This window comes from Bidens hawaiensis, unplaced genomic scaffold, assembly GCF_021521415.1.
Source record: "Bidens hawaiensis isolate Kalapana, Puna unplaced genomic scaffold, B.hawaiensis_p1.1 tig00024421_1, whole genome shotgun sequence".
NCBI lineage: Eukaryota > Viridiplantae > Streptophyta > Magnoliopsida > Asterales > Asteraceae > Bidens > Bidens hawaiensis.
The window spans coordinates 263,014-272,180 of record NW_027493846.1 but is presented as its reverse complement, the minus strand read 5'-3'; positions in this window follow the sequence as shown (position 1 = coordinate 272,180).

The following is a 9,167-nucleotide window of genomic DNA, read 5'->3' as shown; positions in this document are numbered from 1 at the left end:
GCAAAAAACTCACTACTAGCGATATCCCGCTTATAGTTACTACATGTCCGTCGAATTATAACTTACTTCATCAAAAAGTAACGTTTTATGAAAACTCTTTATGAATGTTTATAAAATCTATTCAAGGTTAAATACCATAGCCTTGTTTAATGTCTAATATACAACTTGATTAACTTAAACATAATCCCTACCTTAATGCGAGTACTCAGAATACTAAAAACAAGAAGAGAGTGAACTTGACGGGTAGGATCTTTGATTTAAAACACGCTTATATGATTGATAACTTGTTTGGGACTTCGATACTTGAACGTACTTTGAGAAAACGGAGCTTCGACTCGCCGTAGTAATCGGGCATGATTTCCTAGGTTATGCATGTGGAAAATGAAGGTGTTTTGGGATGAAATGGGTTCAATCCCCGTAACTCCCTATTTATAGGCAATTTTCGTACCCTATCGCGATACGTGATGGAGTAAATTGCTGGGCATTGCATATCGCGACGCGTAATCATGAAAGAATGTGACGTGTTGCCACGTGGCTTGTCACAACGTGCCACGTGGTGACACGTGTACCCGGTTACTTAACAAGGTCATCGCGTATCGCGATGATCCTGTAGGTTCGGCCATAGCGTATCGCGAAGCCACCCAAATCTTTATTTGTGTGAAGATCCATCGCATAACGCGATGCGTCCAAATTTTTAGATTTTCTATTTAAGTCCCTAGAATTTTTAAATTGATATTTTTGGCTTAATTCTATAAGGGTAATTTATGTGGTGTTACATCCTCCCCACCTTTTGAATAATCTTGTCCTCGAGATTTATTGGAATAGATGAGGATACTTCTTCTTCAATTCTGACTCGAGTTCCCATGTATACTCAGGTCCTCGTCTGGAATCTCATTTAACCTTTACTAGCTTGAGTCGCTTGCGTTTGAGAAACTTGATCATGTTGTCTTCGATTTGAATAAGTTGTTCTACGAACTTAAGCTTTTCATTAACTTTAACATCCTTTAAAGGCATTGCAAGGGTTTCATCGGCCAAACACTTGCGTAAATTAGATACGTGAAACACATTGTGAATGCCTTTCATTTCCTCAGGTACCTCCAGTCGATAATCAACTAGTCCAATTCTTTCAAGTATTTTGAATGGTCCAACGAAACGTGGACTCAGTTTTCCTTTCTTACCAAATAGTACCACACCTTTCCAAGGTGATACTTTAAGTAGTACTTTATCTTCTTCTTTAAATCTAATGGCTTACGGTGAATGTCCGCATAACGTTTCTGTCTATCCCTTGTTGCTTTCAGTTGTTCCCGAATTTGTAGTACTTGATCGGTGGTTCTTTGATAAATTTCAGGTCCTGGAAACTGATTTTCACATGTCTCATACCAACATACAAGTTTCTACATTTCCATACATACAGTGCTTCAGATGGTGCTATTTGGATACTCATATGATAACTATTATTGTACGAGAATTCCATTAGAGATAGATGAGTATCCCAACTACCTCCTAAATCAATTACACATGCACGGAGCATATCCTCCAAGGTTTGAACAGTACATTTACTTTGTCCATCAGTTTGGGGAAGATATGCAGCACTTAGATTTAGTCGTGTTCCCATGGCTTTTTGAAAAGTCGCCCAGAAATTTGAAGTGAAACAACTATCCCAATCGGAGATGATGGATAAGGGCATACCATGTAAAGATACTATATTTTATATATATAGTTGTGCTAACTTATCAATGCTAAACGATTCTTGTATTAGAATGAAATGAGAAGACTTGGTAAGCATGTCTACAATAACCCAGATTGCATCATTTTGACGAGAAGTTTTGGGTAACTTCATAATGAAATCCATGTCTACCGTATCCCATTTCCATATTGGTATTTCTGGTTGTTGTAATAATCCTAACGGCTTTTGATGCTCGGCTTTTACTTTAGAACACGTCAGGCATTTGGCAACATACATTTCAATATCTTTTTTCATACCAATCCACCAATAGTCGCTTTTTAGGTTATGGTACATCTTGTCACTACCCGAATGCATCATGTATTTTTATATATGTGCTTCTTCAAGAATCTTATCTCTTAGATTTTCGATTATTGGTACCCAAATTCTTTTGCCAAGTCTAAATATTTCATCATTCCCGTTTTCTAATTGATCAATAGTACCGTTTTTCTTTTCGGCTTTAATGTTTCCTTCTTCCAGTGCCAACTTCTGAGCTTCTTTAATTTGATTGTTCAAGTCAACTTTAAGTTCTAATCTAAGAGCTTGGACTCTTGTTCCTTATCATGTTTTTTATACTTAAAGCGTCAGCCACTAAGTTGGCTTTTCCTTCATGATACACGATTTCACAGTCGTAATCGTTGAGCGTTTCCATCCAACGTCTTTGTCTCATATTCAACTCTTTGATTGAAAATATGCTTTAAACTTTTTTGATTAGTGTATATTGTAAATTTAAAACCTTATTATGATAATGTCTCCATAGTTTTATTGCGAAAATTATAGCGCCCAATTCAAGGTCGTGTGTGGTGTAATTCTTTTCATGAACCTTTAATTGTCTAGAAGCATAAGCAATAACTTTCTTTCCTTGCTTTAAAACATATCCCATACGCGTGTGCCAAGCATCACGGTATATGGTGAAGTTATCTAAACATGTGGGCAAGGCCAAATTATGTGCATTGGTTAGCTTTTGCTTAATAGTTTCAAATGTTTCTTCTTGTTTTGGTCCCATTTCAAACTTAACTGATTTCCTAGTGAGTGAGGTTAATAGAACAACTATTCTAGAGAGTCTTGAATGAATCTTCGGTAATATCTGGCTAATCCTAGAAAGCTTCTGACTTGAGTCGGTGTTTTGGGTTTCTCCCATTTTGTAATGGCTTCAATCTTTTCTGGATCTACTTCAATACCCTTCTTGTTTACAATATGACCAAGAAATTGCACTTTCGGTAACCAAAATTTACAATTAGAGAATTTGGCATACAATTTCTCTTTCCTTAAGGTTTCAAGTATGATATTGAGATGAACTTGATGATCATCCTTGGACTTAGAGTAAATAAGAATGTCATCAACGAATACGATAACAAGCTTATCTAGGTATGGCTTGCTGATTCGGTTCATCATGTCCATGAAAGCTTCCGAAGCATTAGTGAGTCCAAAAGGCACAACTGTGAACTCATAATGTCCGTATCTAGTCCTAAACGCCGTCTTTGGTATATCTTCTTCTTGCACTTTCAACTGATGGTATCCTGATCTGAGATCAATTTTGGAAAAAATAACTTGCTCCTTGGAGTTGATCAAACAGATCATCAATCCTTGGTAATGGGTATTTGTTCTTGATTGTAACTTTATTTAGCTTCCGATAATCTATACGCATTCTCATCAATCCATCCTTTTTCTTTAAAAATAGAATTGGGGCTCCCCATGGCGACGAACTTGGTCGTATAAATCATTTTTCCAACAGTTCAACCAGTTGTTTCTTCAACTCCTTCATTTCGGTAGGTGCTAATCTATAGGGAGATTTGGCTATAGGTGCAGTTCCTGATATTAGATCAATCCTAAACTCTACCTCCCTATCTGGTGGGATTCCTGGTAACTCATCAGAAAATACATCTTTGAATTCGGATACAACTAGCACTTCTTCCATCTTATTCAGTTCCGGTTCTTTGGTTACATATGCCATGAATGCGAGGCATCCCGCCTAGGCAACAACCTACTTTTAGTTTTCAAATTATTCCAAATTTTCCCGCTTCTTTATCTCCAGTTATATGAATAATTTTGTTATTGGGTGTTCGAATATCAATTGCTTTATCATTACATAGAATGTGCAGGGGCGAAGCTCTTTGGGGAACCGTGGTGGCCCCACTCACTACCATTACCTCCGTTAGTAGAGTAAATTTAGCGATTTTTCTCAAAAGTTTATATAGGTATTAAGCGCAGTCACCCCGATGTATTTTTTCAAAATGCTACCGGTCACCACTATTTTTTTAAATATAATACCCCATCGTTTGGCTTTTTTATAAAACCTCTTAGTTTTTAAAACCAAAAGCTACAAAATATAGTAAAAAGCTTTGTTATTACTCAAAATTGATAGGGCTATTTGTCAAAAATAAAACCTTGTTTAAACAAAACATATAAAAAAGCTGGGATTGATTACAGATTAGTGTTTGGATTTTTTATAAAGCTCACTTGCGCCCGAGTAACCTATTCGGCTGTTCCTATCGGACCGGAGACCACCACAGGTGTAACACCGCGTAAAATACCTCATAGGATTTAACCAAAAATAACTAACTCATAAAGTATAAGGACTAAACTTGAAATTATGAAAATTTACACTCATCACGAGGAACGGGTTAACCTTAAGGCCATGGACTTGCACTTTGACCCAGATTTGGGCGGTGTAGCGATACGCGAAGGCTCAAACCTATAGGACCATCGCGTAGCAGGATGTCCAGGTTAAGTAACGCGTACACATTTCCAACCATGTGTCAACACGTGGCACGATATAACAGGCCACGTGTCACAGCCTAGTAAGGTGGCGTCATATTGCGGCGTCGCGATACGCGACGGTGTAAAGAGAAACCCATCACGTATCGCGATGGGTCACTGAATTCGTCTATAAAATGGGTTGACGGGTATTGAGCCATTCTCATCCCACAACACCTCCACTTTCACACACTTAACATAGGGAATCATGCCCATCGTCGTGACGAGCCAACGTTCCGTTTTCTTGAAGTCTGTGCAAGTTTTGAAGTTATAATCGAGTAGCAATCACATAAGCGAGTAGATCAAGATCCTACCGTCAAGTCATCATCTTTTTCTTAGTATTATCATTCCAAGTGTTCGTACTAAGGTAGGAGTTACGCTTAATTTATAGCTTAGACCAATCAAGGCTATGGCCTTTAACCTTGAAAGTATTTTTATAAACATTCACAAACAAGTTTTCGTAAACGTTACTTCTTAATGAAGTAATGTTAACAAAGATATATTTTGACGGGCATGTAGTAAACTGTAAGGGGGATATCACTAGTAGTGAGTTTCTTGCCTAAGATAAAGTAATTCGTACAAATCCAAATCAACCGAGGGACCCGTTTACTTACTTGGAGAAACTCAACAACGTGTTATAACCTATTAAGCCAAAGCATGCTATATAAAACGTCACATAAAACAAAGTGTTTTCATTCACAAATAATAAGATAAACGATTTCAAGGTTAAGCTAAACAATCATAGCTTAATCAAGAAACACCATTCAAATATTTATACAAACCTATTTCTGTATAGATTAATATCATTCTCAATCAAAGAAAGGTTTCAAACGCACCGATGGTACAGGTGAATACGTTAACCTTAACAAACAGTCAAAACATATCTATACTCGATAAGATGAACGGGTGTTTGTCTTAACGAGTCAGTCAACGTTTACATGAGATTACGTGATATCTAAAAAGTTAGAATGCAAAGTATAAAATAAAAGCAAATAAGACCGATTACACATGTGACTGGATCCATACAAAACTGTTCAGCCTAATCAGTCAAAGGCAACGTGGCCGCTTGCTAATAGTCGTAACTAGTTCTCTATTAGGGGCTACGTGGCTCGAGGAACACTTTTGTGTGTGTAGGGTGGTGGTACAAATCCCAAGAGTGAAATACTTCTTGCTGAGTGTACAAAAAAACTATATTTGTATTGTAACTGTTATTCAAATGTTTTATAGAGTCATACATGTTCACCAGCACATAACTAACGTATTTTTCCAACACATTGCAGGTAATTAAGCATTAATAGCAAATAGCAAGGATTTGCGTCTTTATGAATATATAAGCGTGTTACATGATGGCTCTGTTTTTTATATAAAATATTTGTAATATGAAACCAATATTTTGTAAACCAATAGTTGGGTATTTAATTCCCAAGTAAATTTTCAATGTAAATTAATATTATATTCAACCTAAAGTCTTCTGCTAAAATTAACCCATAAACTCTGATATATTTACAAAACATGTACTAACTGGTAATAGCAAATAGCAAGGATTGGAGTCTTCATGAATATAGAAGCGCGTTACATGATGGATCCATTTTTGATATAAAATCCTTGTAATATGAAACCCATATTTTGTAAACCAATACCTGGGTATTTAATTCCCAAGTAAATTTTCAATGTAAATTAATATTATATTCAACCTAAAGTCTTCCACTAAAATTAACCCTTAAACTCCAATATATTTACAAAACAGGTACCAATTGGTGGTCACACGCCTAGGCCATAAGTCTAGGTGTGACAGGTTGGTATCAGAGTCATCGGTTTCAGCGAATTAGGTATTAAACATTAGTACCTAAGCTTTAACCTTAAAGTTATTATTATTCTTATTATTATTATATCATAGGGATAAGATAGGATTGGTAAACTTCCTATCCCTAAACTTAACCAAGTGCAGATGTCTTATATTAACTATCTTGGTCATAGACGCTGAGTAGCCATTCGAACCAAACCAGCACTCATTTGCGAACCATCAAATATGGCAAGCAGTAACAGTTATTACACTAATTTCTTCAATCAAAATCAACCAATCATTCCGACATTGCCATATGGGAGCTAACCTGTGTATCTCCCGGGAAGTCAGCAATGTCCAATCGAAATATCTGACGATACTGCCGATAACATTCCTCAGTATTATCCATCCGAAATACCATCTTTCATCCTTTCGGGGAGCAAGAAGTCCAAAGTAAGATCATGCAGGAAACTGATCCAGAATCGTCAAGCTGGATGAAGGTCACTCTGACCAAAGAAGATGGCAATATGGATCACCACCGCCAAACTATCAATAACAGATTCCGCAGACTACCGCAGGACCTTGTCAAAAACCAAAGATGAGGATTACCATGCCCTATGAAAAGATATCCTTTCAAGCATAATCAATAATCCATATGAATCAGAAGAGGATCCCGAGGAAGAAGAAGAGGAAAACGAAAATCCTTATTTTCCTCCATACTTAGGAACGAGCCTTCAATCTCCCAACAAGCCAAAGATATCCGCGAGGAAGCAAACCTCATTTAGGAGTTTTACACAAACTATATAACCGATGAAGAAATGCATGCATACGTTGCAAACCCGCATCTGTATCCAAGGGGAAACGCTTATCTCTTCCCAGCTGCGTCTGTACTAACGGAATATCCTAACCCGCCTAATTTGGTGATGGACGAGCTACAGAACGAGAAAGTGGATAAAAAGAAAATGGGAAAGAAGATAGTCATGAAATGTGATAAGATGAAAAATCTCGTTAAGAAGTGGATTAGAGACTAAGAATAATATGTTTGTAATAAATCGTTGATGACTGTTGTATTTTCCTTTATGTAACAAACATAATGTAATATAAAGGTGTGTCTTTTCTAAAGTCTTGTTTTATTCATGTAGCAGCATGTCTGAACAAGCAAAAGCTCAAAGTAATCTGGAAGTACAAGTAAACAATAATGAAAAGACTGCCGATGAAAATATATAAGCAATACCGAAAGATTACGTGCTCGTTATTCATGATTTAACAAAAGAGGCTATACACCCAATCTATGAAATCTTGAAAAATGATCCTAGCCAAACTGCTTCTCATTCAAACAAACGATATAGTCGAAGCAAAAGAGAAACTGTAAATTTGCAAAAAGAAACAAAGGAGAGACCGAAAAGAAAGAAATCCGTAAAAAGGAAAAGAAACCGAGAAAGAGAAGGAGGTAAGTGATCAAAGTTCGACCACCGAAAATGACCTTCGTGATAAAACCAAAAAACTAAAAATACATGAAGGTTGTGAATTTATAGTTTTCAAGGTTTATAATCCTAAGGAATTTCACGGGGATAAGGGAGCGATTGTTACTCTCCGATGGTTGGAAAAAATGAAATCTATTGTGTTGATAAGCAAGTGTACGGAGAGAGAGAAAGGGGAATACACCTCCCAAATGTTCAAAGGAAAGGCATTAGAATGGTGGAATACCCTCATTGGGGTTAAAGGTAGAGAGAACTTGTATAATTTAGAATGGGGTACATTTAAGGAGATGATACTGAAGAAATTTTGTCCAATTAATGAAACTGACCATATACAAACCAAGCTTTGGAATCATAAAGTTGTTGGAACCAATCTCAAGGAATATAATACCAAATTTTTTGAGTACTATAGGATTGTCCCTCACTTAGCCACTCCTGAAATCAATAAAGTGACACGATACATTTACGGACTACCCATTGAGATCCGTAATTTGGTTCGTTCACATATGCCATCAACAAATGAATCAGCCATGGAGTTGGTTGGGTATTTAATGGACGGGATGATCAGAAATATGGATGAAAAGAAGAAAGAGGATGGAAGGTCGAATGTTGGAGGAAAGGTTAAGAAGGTTGAAAAGAAGAGGGAAGGGGCATTTGTGTACAACCGCCCGATTTGTAAAACATGTGGCAGAAGACACTTTGGGAGATGTCAACGACCTCTAAATACCATCTTATGTTATTTTTGCAAGAAATTGGGTCATGTTGAAGCCGACTGCAAAAGGAAGGTAGTGGCATGTTTCGATTGTGGGGAGAAGGGGCATTTTAGTACAAAATGCCCAAAGAAGAAGCCGACAACAGCAGCGGCAGGTGCAAGTGGTAGCGGTGCCAAGACCGATACCAAGAAGGGGAACACGCATGTCTTTATGCTGGATACACACAAGGCCACCGACATACCAGACGTGATCACCGGTACGTTTCCTATTAATAATGTTTATTCTAGAGTTTTATTTGACTCGGGTGCGAACCAAAGTTTTATAGATTATAAATTGTGTAGTCTATTAAATTTACCCTTAGTTAAACTAGATAAACATTATGAAGTCGAAACTGCTGATGGAAATGTAAGTAGAGTAACCTAGGCTTTGAATAACGCCACAATTTTGTTAGCCGGTCACCTTATACCTGTATGACTATTACCTATGACATCAGCAGGTTTTGATGTAGTTTTTGGTATAGATTGGTTATAATCTAATCAAACCCGTATCCTATGTAATGATAAAGCCATTGACATTCGAACGATTAATAACAAAATCATTCAAATAACCGGTGATAAAGAAGGAGGAAAGGTAGGAATAATTTCTAAGATAAAAGCAAGTCATTGCTCAGGTAAGGGATGCCTTGTATTCATGGCCTATGTAACCAAAGAACC